At 43.6% G+C, this 17,053-nt stretch overlaps 1 protein-coding gene and 1 long non-coding RNA gene across 2 annotated transcripts in view; one reads left to right on the top strand and one right to left on the bottom strand.

Moving 5' to 3' along the window:
• The window catches only part of PLXNB1 (plexin B1), a 72,904-nt gene extending 57,120 nt beyond the window's left edge, over positions 1 to 15,784 (bottom strand). The window contains 1 exon segment of the mRNA XM_078152471.1: positions 15,679 to 15,784. The gene's annotated coding sequence lies outside the window, so the exon portion shown is untranslated.
• LOC110216968 (uncharacterized) lies at positions 1,173 to 11,829 on the top strand. The gene is made up of 3 exons (XR_002326929.2): positions 1,173 to 1,293; positions 3,261 to 3,347; positions 11,760 to 11,829. It is a non-coding gene; the product is annotated as an uncharacterized LOC110216968 (long non-coding RNA).
• Positions 15,785 to 17,053: the final 1,269 nt, after the last annotated feature.

Below are 17,053 nucleotides of genomic sequence, written 5' to 3'. Positions count from 1 at the left end.
AGATCGAAGGGTTGTGGAAAGACAGGCACACTGACATACTCTTGATAAAGCTGTGAATTGGTTCAACCATTCTAGGTAGCAATTTGGAATTATATGAATAAAAAAAAGTGATTAAATTATCTGTGCCCTCTGACCCAGAGGTCCTACTAAAAGGCATATGCCCCAGGAGGTCAAAGATAGAAAAAAAAATCCAATACACCAAAATAATTGTAGCAGTACTTTTGTATTAGCAAAGAACTGGAAACAAAGAGGTGTTTATCAATAAACTGTGGTACAGGAATGTAATGAAATATTACTGTGTGTGGGGGCAGCTAGAAGGCACAGTGGATAGAGCACCGGCCCTAGAGTCAGAAGAACCTGAGTTCAAATCTGGCCTCAGACACTTGACACTTACTAGCAGTGTGACCCTGGGCAAGTCACTTAACCCCAATTGCCTAGCCAAAAAAAAAAAAAAAAAGAAATATTACCATGCTAATGAAAACTACAAATATGAACACAGAAGAGCATAGAAAGATATATAAACTGAAAAGTGAATAAGCCGTGAAGTGAAGAAAGTGAAGAAAAACAATCCTACTACAATGTACATATAAGCAACAATAACAACAAAACTGAACACTGTGTAAGTATAAGACCAAGCCTGGCCCCTAAAGGAGATATAAGAATGCACTTTGCTCCATTCTTTGCATGAGTGGGAGTCTATGGTGGTAGAACACAGCATACTCTGACAGGCTTGACTTACATGCCAGTTAATACTGTTTAACTTCATGGTTCTCTTTTTAATTCTTTGTTCCAGAGATGCTTCTCCGGATTAGGGGAGAGTAGAAGAGTATGGGAAATGAAGGTGATATGAAAACAAACATTAACAATATTTTTAAATAGTAGTTTACATTAATAGAACACTTCAAAGTTTGCCAAATGCTTTGTCTCATTTGGTCCTCCTAACAATCCTGGGAGGTAAGTACTACGATATTATTATTCCCCATTCTAGACATGAGTACACTACAATTCTGAGAGGTTAAAAACCTAGAGTTGAGTCTACAGTCACCCAACTAGTAAGCATGATAGGCAAGATTCAAGCCCAGGCCTCTGTGACTCCTAAACCTGCAGCTTCTTCCCATTACACCACAATGCCTCTTAGGTATGCGATGCCCCAGGGGGAAGCTCATTGCCAGCAAGCAACAGGGAATGTTTCATTAAGCATCTGAGTTTGGCTTTGAAGACTGGGTAGAAATCTGGCAGGGGAACAGAGAGGATATTCTAGGCATGGGGAATGGTTTGAACAAAGGTACACAGGTAAGGAAGTAGAGGGTATGCTCAGAAGAAAGATACTGGCACAGTTGGTCTGAAGCAAAGAAGATACTGAGGCAAGAAATATATAAGATAAGGCTGGAAAAAGAGAGTGGCTCTAGGTTGTAGGTGGCCTTGAATGTCAGACAAGACTCTTGTGATTTACTTGGCAAGCCCCAAGAAGTCACTGAAGAGTTTTGAACAAAGGAAAGACATAACAGAACTTGGCACCTAGTAGGCACTTAATAAACTTTTGTTAAATTGAATTCAATGACCAGACCTATTCCAAAGGTAAGGCATTATGGTCATAGTGAGAAGGATGGATTGGAGGATGAAGGGAGAAGTGGGGAAGGGGCCCTTAGAAGGCATTTCAATGATCCAAACATTTTGGAGAACAATTTGGAACTACGCCCAAAGGGCTACAAAAATGTGCATACCCTTTGATCCGGCAATAGCACTTCTGGGGCTATATCCCAAAGAGATCAAACAAATGGGAAAAAGACCCACATGTACAAAAATATTCATAGCAGCTCTTTTTGTGGGGGCAAAGAATTGGAAATTGAGTGGATGCCCATCAATTGGGGAATGGCTGAGCAAGTTGTGGTATATGAATGTAATGGAATACTATTGTGCTATAAGAAATGATGAACAGGCTGACTTCAGAAAAACCTGGAAAGACTCATATGGTCTGATACTAAGTGAAGTGAGCAGAACCAAGAGGACTTTGTACACAATAACAGCCATGTTATGCAATGACTAATATTGTTAAACTGAACCCTTCTCAGCATTACAAGGATCTAAGACATCTCCAGAGGCCTCGGGATGGAAAATGCTGTCCACATCCAAAGAAAGAACTATGGAAGTCGAATTGCTATCACTTATTTTTACCTTCTGTTGAGTTTTGTTTCATCTTTCTGAGGGCTCCTCCTATTGGTTTTAATTTTTACTTACAATTTCACTAATGTGAAAATATGTTTAATGGGTATGTAAATGTAAAACCTATATCAGATTGTGTGCTGTCTTGCAGAGGGTGGGGGGAGGAAAGGGGAGAAAAATTTTCAACTCAAAAGCATATGGAAGTGATTGTTGATAAATCAAAATAGATTAATAAAATTTTTTTTAAAAAGAAGGCATTTCAAATACCATTCCTCAGCCTTTTCCCCCAAAAAAACCAAAGAAAGAGGAAAAGGATCCACATGTACAAAAATATTTATAGCGCTCTTTTTTTATGGTGGCAAAGAATTGGAAATTAAGGAGATGCCAATCAATTGAGTAATGGCTAAACAAATTATGGTATATACACATAATGGAAAACTATTTTGCTATAAGAAATGATGAAAAGGATAGATTCAGAGAAACCTTGGATACCTTGTATGGACTGATGTGAGCATAACCAGAACAATTTATACAATGACAACATCATAAAAACAAACAAACTTTTAAAAGACTTAAGAACTCTAATTAACACAGTGACTAATCACAATTCCAGAGGATCAATGATGAATCATACTACCTACCCCCTGATGGAGAGGTGATGAACTCAGGGTGCTAAATGAGACGCATATTTTTTGGACAAGGCCAATATAGGAATTTGTTTTTCTTAACTATGTATATTTGTTCCAAAGGTTTTGTTTTTCTTTTTTTTAAATAGAGTGAGAGAAAATGGATTTCTATTAATTAAAATAATTAAGTTAGAAAGAAGGTCCAGGTGGATAGTAATATGACCTGTACTAAGGTGATGGCAAAGCGAGAAGAGAGGATGGATGGAGGCAAGAGAATGTGTAAAACTGGGCTATACTCAACAGTACCCAATAGGAAATGAGAGGTGAGAGGGAACAGCTATGGTTTTGACTGAGTGAATGATCAGGCCACTCACAGAAACTGTTAAAACAAAAGGAGGAACAAAGTTAGTATGAAAGACAATAAGTTTGCTTTGGGACCTGTCAAGTTACAGGTTCATGTCATATTTCCAGGAGGAGGTGTCCCATAGGAAGTTAGAGATGTGGATCTGGAACACAGAATTGGAGAGTGAGAGAAATTCTGGGGTCATCTACATAAAGGTAATAGTTTTCTATAGTGATATATAGATATATAGTGAGATGCATATATGTATTTATGTGTGTGTATGTGTATGTATATATACATACATATATATACATATAAAAAACACAACAATGCCATACTTGTCTATGTCCCTTTCTGACCTGCCTTATGTTCTCTTCTTTGTATCTTTATCTCACTGATGCTCTTTTTTCTTTCTTTGCATCACTATCACAACCCTCCCCCCTCACAACTCTGCCCTGCCAAATAAAAACCTCCCTAATAATAAATAAAGTCAAGAAAAAGAATTTTGCATTGCATTGGGTCTGAAAATGCATGTCTTGCTTTGCATCTACAACCTGTCACATAAAAAAAAAAGAAGGAAGCACACTTTGTGCTCAGCCTTCTAGAGCAGAGATTGGTTCATTGATCAGTTGCTCATTTACTTGCCTTTATAATGTTGTGTTATTTTTATAAATCGTTCTCCTAGTTCTGCTTACTTCACTCTGCATCAGTTCATACAAGTCTCCCTTGGTTTCTCTGAAACTTTTCATCCCTCATGGCACAATAATTTGCTCTAACTCATTCAACCATTCCCCAGTGAGTTTTTATCCACTTTGTTTCCAGTTGTGTGCTGAAAAAAAAGGGTCACTATAAATACTTTTTGTGCACAGCGGTCTTTTCCCTCTGTCTTTGATCTCTCTAATGTTTATAGCTAATCATTGGGTGGCTAAGTGGTGCAAAAGTGCCAGGAAAGTCAGGAAGACTAGCCTTCTGAGTTCAAATCTGGCCTCAAACATTTACTAGCTGTGTGACCCTGCACAAATCATTTAACTCTGTTTGCCTCAGTTTCCTGGAGAAGAAAAAGGCAAGCCACTCCAGTATCTTTGCCAAGAAAACCCAAATGGGGTCACAAAGAGTCAGACACAACTGAAACAAGTGAACAACAGCAATCACTAGGTCAGAATATGAACAATTTAGTAACTTTTGGGTTATTGTTCCAAATTACTTTCCAGAATGGTTTTACCAGTTTACAGCTCCACCAACAGTACATTAATGGGCTTATCCTCCCAAAGCCTCTCTAACAATTGTTGTTTTCCTTTTGGTAATCATTCCCAAACTGATAGACATATGAAGTAGCACTTCAGTTTTAATTTGCAATTCTCTTATTATTAGTGATTTGAAGTATTTTTACATATGGTTATTGATAGCTTAGATTTCTCCTTTGAGAACTGCTTGCTCAAATCTTTTGGCCAATATATCCATTAAAGAATGGCAGGTAGATAGATAGATAGATAGATAGATAGATAGATAGATAGATAGATAGATAGATAGATCTTGGATATTAACCTTTACCAGAGAAATTTGGTGCAAACATTTTTTCAAGTTGTTTTTCTTCTAATTCTCACTGCACTGTTTTTGTCTGTGTACAAACTTTTCAATTTTATGGAAACAAAAACTGTACAGCTTATCTCCTTTCATCCTTGCTCTCTTGTTTGGTCAATTCTTCCTTATCCATAGTTGTGAAAAGCATCTCCTTCATTCTCATCTAATTTATTATATGACTCATACATGGGTCATGGAAGCCACTGAAAGCTTATTGTGGAATATGGCATCATATAGAAGCCTAATTTCGCCCATGCCTTCCAATTTTTTTAGCACTTTTTGTCAAATAATGAATTCTAACCTAGCAGTTTGTATCCCTGGGATTACCAAACACTATACTGTTGTGTTCAGTTGTTTCTGATCTTGTGTACCTAACCTGTTCCACTGATCAACTCTCTTTTTTAACCACCACAAAATCATTTTGCTGATTTACTGCTCTATAATTTACTTTGAGGTCTGGAACTGCTGGGCCTCCTTCCTTCCCACTTTCTTCATTATTTCCCTTAGAATTCTTGACCTTTTGTTCCTCCTTTTGTTGTAATTTTGTTTACTTCAATAAAGTAATCCTTGGGTAGTCTAATTGGTATGGCACTGAGTCAGTAAATTAATTTAGGTAGTATTGTCATTTTTATTACATAAGCAGTGCCCAACCATGAACAATTAATTCCTCTCCAATTATTTAAGTCTTCCTTTAGTTCTGTAAAGAGTGCTTTGTAGTTGTATTCCTATAATTCCTGTGCATAGAGGTGATAGGTGAAACTATAGAAATGAATGACATGGTCAGGGTAAAGAATATTGAAAGAAAGATGGTCAAGAACAAAATCTAGATGAGAATTAAGATGAGGCTAAGAAGAAGACAGAAGAAAAGATTAGAGAAATAGCAGCATTATGCTGGAGATTTAGGTGTCTTTCCAGCCAAGGGAGAAGAGTACCCATTAGGACAGTGTGGTTAACAATGCCAAAGGCTGAGAAAAGGCTTTTTATTTGATTTGGGAATTGGAAGCCATCGGTGACTTTAGAGAGGCAATTTCAGTAGTATGGTAGAAGTAGAAACCAGAGGAAGAGAGGGTGAACACTGGGCACAAAGTTTTTTAAGTTTCATAGTGAAGGGGAAAATAAGAGATAGGGCAGATAGTAGCTGAATGGCAGAAGAAACAAAAAGAATTTTTTTAAAGAATTGGGGAGATCTAGGCATGCCTGCAGATAGCTAGGAACCAGTAGAAAGGGAGAAACTGAAGATGGATAAAATAGAAGGGATGGCTACTACAACAAGATCCTAAGAGGTAGGTTGAAATGGGATTGGGGGTACAACCCTAACAAGAAATAGAGATACTTTTTCAGGGAAAGAGGAATGGATGATGATGTGGGAAAATGTTGAGAAATGGAAGAAGGAATCCAGTCTTCAGTAAACTTCTTAAGTAAACAGATATACCACTTGATATAAGGGGAGATGAGGAAGGTGAGTAGAGAAAAAATGGTCTGGAACCATCACTGAGGAAATGAGATAGGGCATTGAGTAGAAGGATCAACTTTTTCCAACCTGCCCATCCTCTCCCCCTCCCCTAAGCCACCTCCACATACACACATACCCAAGAGGAAATAGTTATTTAAATATTGGAGCTGGTCATGGGGCAGAACTACTCCCAATTGATGATTGGAAGGTGAGAATACTCAACCATGACTCACTACTCTATAAGCAGCTAAGACCCAGTCTCAGGCCCCTTTGACCACCAAGATCAAGCCCTACCCCTCCAATTCCCACTTTTCCCTTCTCTTTCAGGAAATGATACTCAAATTAACAGTACTATTGCCACTGGGAGTGATATGACTATCTCTTGCCCTATGGTTCCACTCAACATCCCCATAATTTAGTCATAGACTGCCTAGACAAAAGCATGCTTTCTCTACTACCATTTTCTGACCCCTCTTATGCAATCATGTTATTCCTATCCCTCCCTACCCCACTCCACCCTCCCCTTCCTTTCTTATTGAAACCCTTCCTCTCACACTCCTTCCACCCTCTTGCAATCAAGGAAACCTTGCTCCTTCCAAAAGACACTGCAATCCTGGCTAATGTGTCCAGTAGTATATGTTGCTTCACTCCTGCCCCACAAAACAGCCAAGAAGAGTAAGCAGAGTTCTCAGTCCTCATTGCCACTTCCAGACCGCCCCCTCCCTATTGCTCTGCCACCATCATTCAGCATCATCTCCTTTGAGGTTCACTACATCCAGATTTATCACCCTCTCCAGATCCTAGTGGATGTTCTGTAATGATTCCCAGATCATTCTCGCTCCTTTCTCAAGAAGTACACCTGGCTCACAGTCTTCTCTCCACCCCAACCCCTGCTTTTATAGCTAGCAACTTCAGTTTACATATTGCTGTCCCTTCACTGACTCTTGCTTCCCAGTTCTTCAACTCTTTATGTCCATTGGTCTGCACTTTTATTCTACTTAGCCACACACAGGGGACAAGTAGTCCACTTCCACTATGCATAGCCCTGAAATTATCTGAGCATAACCTCCAATCCTTCTGTCTCTCCCTATGCCTCACCCCTCACCCATGTTCTGTCCTCATCAGAACCTCCAGCTATTCCACTGTCCGCTGCTCTCCCAGTTCATTTTGTCTCCTCTGGCTTCACTTGTCTGCCTTCAAAATCTTAGCCCTATAGTTAACAAATTGAACTTTGCACCCTGACCTCTAGCCTTGAGTCCCTTGTCCTCTTGTCCTAGCAGTGTCCCCACATCCCTTTTCAGATTCCAACTCTGACTTACCCCCAATCCACCTTCTCCACTCCTACTTATGTGCTGTTGAATGATGAAACTGGTCATATTATTTTGCTGCCTCAGTCCATTGCTAATTTATGTTATATAATCTCAGCTGGACCCTCACTGCTGCATGACAAACTTTCACCTTTCCATGACTGACTTCCCACAGGGTGTGTTCTAAAACAGTGGTGTCAAACTTAGAAAATCACAAATTAACATTATCTATGTTGTATTGTATTTTTATTTGTTTGGTTAAACATTTCCCAATTATGTTTTAATTTGGTTTCAGTCTTACTAGGGAGTTTTGGGAGCAGGGAGTTTAACATCTCTATTCCAAACCTCTCAGAACTGTGCATTATACTTGACTGGAAAAACTGAGCTTCCTCTGGTCTTCAATTCTACACTTCATCACTCACTATATTAACGTAAACTCCAGGGACATCCTATTACGTTCAGAATCAAATATAAAATCCTGTTTGGCTTTTAAAGCCCTTCATAATCTGGTCCCTTCCTATTTTTCCAGTCTTCTTAGATCTTATTTCCTCCCACGCCCCTCCATACCCTGCGATCTAATGACATTGGCCTTCTTCCTGTTCCCTGAACTAGACACTCCATCTCCCTCCTCCAGGCATTTTCACTGGCTGTCCCCCATGTCTACAACTCTATCCTTCCTCTTCTTTACCTCTTGGCTTCCTTTGCATCTCATCTAAAGTCCATAGAAATAGATGTATATGTAGAAGAGAGAGGGAAGAAGAGAGAGAGAATATCTGTCTGTTCAAACAAGATATATGCATAGGTAGAGATATATCATTTGTACAGAGCTGTTGTTATATGGTCTCACCCATTGGATTGTGAGTTCCTTGAAAGCAGAGACTGTTTTTTGCTTTTCTTCATATCCCCAATACTTAGTACAGTGTCTGGTACATAGTAGGTTCTTAATAAATATTGACAGGCATAATCCTTCATTCCTCTATTGTTCATCCTCAAAGAAGAAATTGCCCTTCTGTTTACTAGGTTCTAGCTTTTCTATTTCTGCCCTTGATCCCATCCCATCAAGCAACTCGATCCTTCAATCATCTCCCCTCTCTCCCTAATTTTCAATCTCTCCTTATTCACTAGTTCCTTCCCTACTGTCTACAAACAGGCTCAATCTCCCAAAAACTTCACTGTTGTAGATCTCGTCACCCTTTCACAGCCAAACTCTTAGAAAAAAAATCTACGTAAATTTATTGTCTCCACTGTCTCACCTGCCACTCACTCACTCAACCTTTTTAATCTGGCTTCTGACCTCACCATTCAACTAAAACTGCTCTCTCCTATATGAACTAATGCAGAGTAAAGGAAGGAGAATGCGAAAAATTATATACACGATGACCATAATAATGTACTTGAAAAGAACAAAAAAAATTAAACCATACTTTATAATTATTATAAGCAAGCTTGACTCCAGAGAAGTGATTAAATATATATTATATATATTTTATATATATAAAACCTTCCTTCTTTGAAGACATGGGGGATTATGGGTGTGGAACATTGCATGTACCGTCAGACTACGGTACTCGTGTGTTGCTTAGTTTTCTTGAATTCTTTTTTTTCCTTTTTTTCTTTATTCTTTGTTACAAGGGATAGTTTATAGGAATATAATCAGAAGTGCAGCTAACATGTAAATATAAAAATAAAAGGTATCAGCTAACATTTTAAAAAAAAGTGATCTCTCCAAGGTTACCATGAGTTCTTTATTCTTAAATAACCTTTACTCTTCTTGATCTCTCCTCAGTCTTTCGCACTCTTGAACACTCCCTCTTTCTGGACACTAATTCCTCCCCGGGATTTTGTGACTTCTCTGTAGGGGTTTTCCTCTTACCCGTCTGACTAACGCCTCTTAGTCTCCTTTGTGAAAACATCACCCACATCTAAGCCCTGGTATGTATCCCAAGGCCCTTTTACCCGAGTCCTCTTCTCTTTTCTCTATATATTCTCCCTCCTTTTGGTGACCTCATCAGTTCCGATGGGTTCAGCTAATATCTTAGCCAATGACTCCTAAATCTACACATCAAGCTTGCCTCTCAGTTCTGAAGTCCGTTCTCAAATCTCCAACCATCTGTCGGATATCATCTCAAGCTCAATATATCCAAGATGATACCAATTTTCTTTCCCCCTAAATCCTCCTTTCCTCTAAAACTTCCTCATTTCTCTCAAGGGCACCACCAGTATTTTAGTAATCCAGGGTTACAACCTAGAGGTCACAATTCAATCCAGCAAGTGCCTGTCATGTGCTAGGCACAAAGCATACAGATACAAAAGTGAGAATGGTATTGCCCTCAAGGAGCTTACCTTCTACTAGGGAGGCACTTATTCATAGATGAGTAAACATAGGACATATATATAATATATATACACATATGCTGTAATATTCTATATATGTATATACATACATAGTCACATATCAGATTATTAGGGAGATATCTACACATGTGTATATATGTATATGTATATGTGCACATGTATATAGATATACACATTCGGTTATTAGAGAGAGGCCTTAACAACTCAGGGGAAGCAGGAAAGGCCTCTTGAAAGAATCCTTACTTGAAGGAAACTAAGAGATGGAGGGTGGTGATGAGAAAGGACATCCTAGGCAAGGAGAGAGAGCCCGGGCAAAAGCAATGAGGAAGGAGATGCAGCCAATTCGGACTCTTCCCTCTCGTCCTCTCCAGCCCCACTGCTACCCAGATCCAATTGGTTAACAAGCCTACCTTGATTTCTTTCTCCACAACACCAATTGCATCTATCCCCTTCACTCCATTCATGCCATATCCACACTAGTTCAGGCATTCATCACCTGTCCTATATGAAGACTATTGCAATAGATTCCCAACTGGTCTCTTCTACATCCAGTCTCTCCCCTCTCCAATCCATCCTCCACACAGCTGACAAATTGATATTCCTAAAACACAGGCCCAGCCAGGTCACTCCTCAGCTCAAGAAGTTTAAGTGGCTCCCCCATTGCCTTTCAGATAAAGTAGAAACCTTCTTTGCTGGGCATTTAAAGCTTTTTGTAAGCTGGCTCCAGCCTATGTTTTCTAGGCTAATTACACACTACTCCCCCAAATACACACTGCACTCCATCCAAACTGGTCTATTTCATGTCCCTCCTTCAGGACATTCCATCTTGCCCCTCCTTGCCTATGAACAGGCTGTTTCCCACGTTTGGAATGCTCATTTTCCTCACCCTCACCTCTTAGAATCCCTAACTCCCTTCAAAGGTTCAGCAGCTCCTACAAAAGGTCTTTCTTTCAGCTGTTAGTGCCTCTTCCCACAAAAAAAAAATTTTGTTTTTATTTTGTATGTAGCTTACGTTAACTTATCTGTAAACACATTGTTTCTCCCAGTAGAATATAAATTCCTTTTGCTTTTTTCTCTGTATCATTAGCATCTGGAACGGGTTCTGGCTCCTAGAAATCACTTAAAATGTTTGTTGAATTCTCTATCAAATAGAAGCAAGGGCCCAGCTGGGGTTATGTGCCATCAATTTGTAGTAGGTAAAATTAGCTTAATTTGACTACTGCCCCTCAGCCTAAAAGCAGCAGAGAAAATAGACAGTAGGGGTTACCCACTGATGAGGATTAACAGGTTCAAAACATCAAGGCACACTACGATAACAAATAGTGAAATATTAAAGGCAGCCCATGGTATGATCTGGGTCTAGAGGAAAGTGAAACCAGGGTGGTGAAAATAGAATGGGTGAACAGGGATGGGTCAGAAGTACTGGAGGTCATACGTAAAGAAAAATGTTGAGTAGTAGGAGAGGAGATTATTTACTCTCTGGTACTGATCTCTAGTCATCTCCTCAACCAAGGACACATCTTTGTGTCTACTCCAGGGCACTCTGCACAGGGTTGCCTATAGAATAGGGGTTCTTATTTATGACATGGACCCTTCTGGCAAACTGGTAGAACCTTTCTCAGAATCATGTTTTTAAATGTATAAAATAAGACATGGAAGAAACAAATTGTTCTGAAATAGTTATTAAAATATTTTTAAAACAAGCTTAAAGACCCCAAGTTAAGAATCTCTGCCACAGAGGGAGTCTCAATAAAGTTGTGACTAAGGTATTAGAGAACTGAGCTCTGAGGGGGGTGGGGACGTTGCAGGGATTTGGGAGCTGAGAAGAGAAGGAGTGGGGGATGAGGGAGATAATTAGGGGCCTGAGTAGGGGTGGAGCTCCTGAATCTTCTCAGTCTTCAACTTCTCATTGTTCTGTCTGGCTCCAACAGGTTCATCTCGTGAGTGACTGGAGGTTGGGGAGTCTCCCCTGTATGCTGTTGGTGGGCTAGGGGGTCAGTCTGTCTCAGATAGCAAGAGTCCAAGAGAACAGCAGCGAAGCCGCAGAGGTTTCTCCGGTGTCCTGGGGAGGCCTATTTAGAAAAGCTCTTCTGTGTACTCAGACATCTCTTGTCTCCCATATGAGAAAATACAAGAGGGCACAGCTCCTGAGACCCCCCAGACCGGCTGCCAGTATTAGTAACAATCAGGAGGCAGTGATGACCTTGGCACTCAAGTCTTCGCCCCACTAACCAATCCTCCCTGCCCCCTGACCCAATCAAGTCAGAGAACAGCACTGCAGGCAAGGGTCAGTACACGGAAGAGGCCAGAGGGGAGGGACTCAGAGCTGGACCCTGAGCCTAGGCCCCAGAAGGAAGGAGCTGGGAAAGAGGGGGTGGGGACCAAGCTGGGTGGGAATGGGGAGGCAGTAGGCCATGGCCCGGCCTGGGCACTGCTCCCAAAATAGCTCAGGGGTTTCCATTTTTAGTGTGGAGAGAACAGGGCAGCTCTGTGGGAGCGGGAACAACACTGCCTTTGTTTATCCGCCCCAGGCGGGTGGGGGGAAGGATGAAGGTGGAGGGGGGGAGAATGAGTGGCATGGAAGAGAGGATGTGGGGGTGAGAACTGAGAAGGGAGGATGGAGAGTAGGAGGGCTGGAAAAGGGTGAGTAGGGGCTGCCTGAAACCTTCCCTCTACCCCCATCCATCTCACTGTGGGAGAATATGGGAATTTCCTGCTTCCCATGCCATTGACTTGGGTCATTTTCAGAACCAGACTGGGGGAAAGGCAAAGAAGGGATGTCTTCTCTCCCAGGATCCCACAGGCTCCAGAAACTACTGCAAGACACCACTGGCCAGAGAGAATCTAGAGGTCTAAAGTTCCTAGTTTGAAAGGAAGGAAGTCTATGTCTGGATGCGCTGCTTGCTTCTGGCTTTATTTTAAGCCAAAGCACCAGATTCCAACAGCCTTCACTGCAATCTCGGAGGACAGCAGCCTTAGGAGAGAGATCTTGGCAAAGCGCCACCCCTACAGACTGCAGGGATATGCCTACAACACAGACCTGATAACAGACAAGCTCAGAAGGTACCTCAAAGCTCAAGTGCACCTCTCCCTAACAAAAGGCATGGATGGGGCTTTCCCCAAAGAATGTTACAGTTGGTTCTCTGACTAGTTAATGGGGCCAGAACCTGGGGAAGGGTATTAGATGAACCTAAGGTCATAGAATCCCCAGGGATGTGATTTGCACTGCCCCTGCAGCTCAGCTGCTCTTCTCCTCTCTCTAGCACCTTCTTCTCCCACCCTGTATTCTGCCATTCCGATCTCTCCCCCCACCTTCCCAGCAGGAAGCAGATGAGAACTCAAGAAGGCTGATCAAATAGATATCACAGGCATCTGGAGCAGATAGGGAGCGTGTTTGTCAGAGAGAGAGTGGAGGCAGATGCCCACATAAACCATAATAATATAACACAACAGAAGATAATCACCCTGCATCCAGAAATGTTATGAGGGTGCTGACTGCCATAGCTGCCCAGTTCAAGGAACAGGCAGGAGCTTCCTCAAAGAACTCATGTCCTGTGCCACAGTGAAAGGCCTGAACTATTACTTCTCTCACTCAGCGGCACTGGTGGGGAGAGGGGGCCAGAGGGCCAATGGAAAGGGAATAATTGGGAACCGAAAAGGGTTCCTGAGCAGGGCAGGTCCAAAGCTGCTCCCCATCATCTATGTTCCTCCCTCCTTTCCTCTACTGACCCTGGAGAGCCAATCAGTTCTCTTTTCCCCTCCCAAGGGATTCCCAGGAGCTGTCTGCATGGATAGAGTGACTCTAGGGGAAGGGGGCTGGAGAGGACAGACTGGTCCTGTTCTGTTCTCTATCATCAGCTTCCTCCCAGGACTTATGGCTTGCTTACCCTATAGACCTCTCCCCACTAAGGACAAAAACCAGAAACAGGCAAGAGTCTTGGAGACAGGGTGTTGGAGACAGAGAGGGAAAGACTAAAGGACAAGGAAAATAATATGGAGAGAATCAGGGAAGAATGAATGAGAATGAACAGGCATTTATTAAGTGCTTAGTGTGTGCCAAGCATAGTAACAGAGAAGACAGAGGGGAGTACAACACAGGGATGAAGGGAAGAGACAGAGAGAAAGTCGAAGATCAAGTGGAGGATCTGGGTGACTTCAGAAAGTTTTACTAATTAGTGACCATGAACTAGAGTCTGTTAATTTGACCTGTACACAAATTAGACTTGGGAGCAGTGCAAGTCCTTCAGTCTCCCCAAACTTTCTTCAAAGCCCCTATTGCCTCCTAATTGGCCTACCTACCCCTTGCACCCTAACATTCCAACTGGGCCCACTGGTATACCACTACTCCTCCCCAACGAACTAGCTAGGAAATCCCTTCTCCAACAATGTCAAAATTGGCACCAGATTATGTCACTCCAGGGCTCCCCACTTCTTCCAGGCCATCTCCCCATCTCATCCACCAGGGGGAGTACGATTTCTTCACCCACCAGTTAGGGAGATGCCCAAGAGCTACGGCCCCCAGATAACACCCCTCCCTCCCCTGGGAGCCCAGGCTTAGCCCTCCTCCTCTCCATTCCAAGGAGACAAGACGTGAAAGGCTGAGATAGGGGTGCAGAGAGGTTTCTCTTAGCAAGGGAACTCCACTCCCCTTCTTCAGAGGCCCAGACCCTGAGTTGGTCCCTGTCCCTCCAGCCCCTCCCTCCCCCAGCCTGTACCCAAGGTGGTGCCCTACACCTGACTGGCTCCCTGGGTGCCACAATCAAGAGAAACCAGCTTTCACTGGAATGGCCAGGGAAACTGCTTCCTCCCCTTGTCTCTGAGCTGACCAGTTACTCATTAACAGCAGAATGTGAGCGGGTTACACTCTGGTCGGAGCATTTAGAGGCTTGGAGAGAGAGAGGTCTCAATTCAGATTATGTCTAGGGGGGAAGGGTAGGATCCTAACCCAGGATATGTGTTTTGGTGGTATAGGTGACACAATCCAGTTTGTTGACTGAAGAGTGTCACTCTCCAGGGTGTGTATACTGAAGGGAGAAGGGGGAGTTGAGGAGGGTGGTCACATTAAGGATGTCCATATTAGAGGAGTGTCAAAATCAAATCTACTGTATGAGTACTGAAGGAGGAGTCACAATCTAGGGTATGTTCTGCAGGAGGGAAGAGGGTCACAACTAAGGTGTGGGGGGGAGGTATCACAATCCTGAGAGCGTTTGAATTTAGTGGGATCGAAAAGGTAGAGTTACGATCCAGTCTCCCACTCCTCCTCGGACCTAGGCAGGGTGCTCAACCCCGAACCTCCTCTCCCGCATATTCCACACTCCTAGGTGTGGTATACCTCCACTGTTCCTCAGTAGAGGCATACCACTCCCAGAGACCAAGGGGTAAAGACCCTATCTGGTCCTAGCGGGGAGGGAAAGGCTGTTGGCTGGTGAGGATGGAGGTGGGGGAGAGGAGGGGCTGCCCGGGGGCGGAGGGAGGGGGCACTCAGCTCCAGTTCAGGGGGAGTCGATCCCGCCTCCCGCCTCTCCCAATCAAAACTACCCTGAAGTTTTCTTCCACCGGAGAAGTTCGGTGCAAAATTCCCCCGATAAAATAGCACCCTGCCCAACCGCCAGTCCTCAGATCAAGAGCTCTCCCCTTCCAGGTGGGAGATCCACACAACAGAAAGCCCAAAGCGGCCCAAGTAGTCTGTTCCCCAAGCTATCTTTAGGGATACCGGCTCCCCACCTCAGGAGACTCGGGGACTCTTGCCGGGGTGTTTCGATTCCCCGCCTCCCCGCAAGACGCATGGACTCACCACTCGAGCCCCAACTGCCGAAAGAGAGAGACAGAGAGGGAGGGAGGCACTCACACCGTTGCACTGCACACCGTTGCACTGCGCTCGAATCCTCTGCTGCGCGGGACTGAGCCGAGCTCCGCCGAGCCGAGTGGCGCTGCGCGGCGCGGCGCTGAGCTGGGCTGAGCCGAGCCCCAGAGCAGCGCGGGCCTCCCCTACCCCCGCCCCCGGAGGTGGATCCGGCGAAGCCACAGCTGTTACCCGGAGACCAAGGGGCGGAAAACTGCGCCCGCCCATCCCCCACGGCCCGGCGCATTCACCTCCAGGAACAATGGAGACAAAGCCGCGTCCTCCCCCGGGCTCTGCGCCTTCCTTTCCTCCCTCCCTCCAGACCCCGGCTGCCCAGGAACAGAGACACCCTCACCCCCACCCCCACCCCCAAGTCCCTTCCCCAGCCAGTCACCAGGCCGAAAAGTGCTGCAGAATAAAGCAGGATGGGCAGTAAAAAGAGGCACCGCGTTTTCTCCGCCAGAACCTCACCTGCTTGTCCTTTGCCTTCCCACTTCTACCTTTCCTTCCTCTCTCCACTTTCTCCACCAAACTAGGAAGGAAGGAAAGAGAGAGAGAGAGAGAGAGAGAGAGAGAGAGAGGAGAGAAGAGAGAGAGAGAGAGAGAGAGAAGGAAGGATGGATGGAAGGAAGAAAGAAAGATAAGCATCCCTAGGGATTGCTCCCATTCTCTTGGGGGGCTACTCACACGTGGATATATTAGTAAATACTAAGTAAGCTTGACTAGGGAGTTGGAAGTGAACGTAACACCCAAACTCTTGATTTAAAAAAAAGCTTAGGGTTCTATGAGGTGGAGGTTAAGGAAGGATTACATTCCAGAAATTGGGGGGTGGACAGCCAGTGCAAACAGAGCAGAGTGGTCAAGTGAAAAGGGAGGCTGTTCGTGGGATCGGAAGACGGAAGTTCAAAGCCCGGTTCTACTGTGTGACCTTGGACAAATCATTTAACATCTCTCTGCATGAACCAGACATCGAAAGACCCTTCCTGAGTCTAAATGCATGAGAAAAGAGATAGCAGACTCAGTTCCTGGAACAGCAAGAAAGCCAATTTTACTCATATGGAAGGGAGCAAGGTGTAATATCTGAAAAAGTAGGTGGAAGCCAAGTTAGTGAATGGCTTTAAATGCCAGGCTGAAGAGTGTGCATTTTATCCAAAAGGAAATAGAAAAGCATTGAAGATTTTTGAATGGTGGATTGACATGGTCCGACCTGGGGCTGCCCTTCCTTCTCTACCATTTCTCCCAACCACTGCCTTTCCTCTCTTCCACCCTCACCCCCAACTTCCTCCTCCCCCATGAAGCTTCCCTCCCTCTCTTCTCTTACAATTAAACATTAAGCCCTGGGAAAGCATTGGACTGACTAGGCTCTGGAAGAAAGAACAATTA

The sequence above is a fragment of the Phascolarctos cinereus genome, unplaced genomic scaffold, assembly GCF_003287225.1.
Source record: "Phascolarctos cinereus isolate Bilbo 61053 unplaced genomic scaffold, phaCin_HiC Scaffold_4;HRSCAF=312, whole genome shotgun sequence".
Taxonomy (NCBI): Eukaryota; Metazoa; Chordata; class Mammalia; order Diprotodontia; family Phascolarctidae; genus Phascolarctos; species Phascolarctos cinereus.
This window is presented reverse-complemented; position numbering and strand designations above follow the sequence as displayed.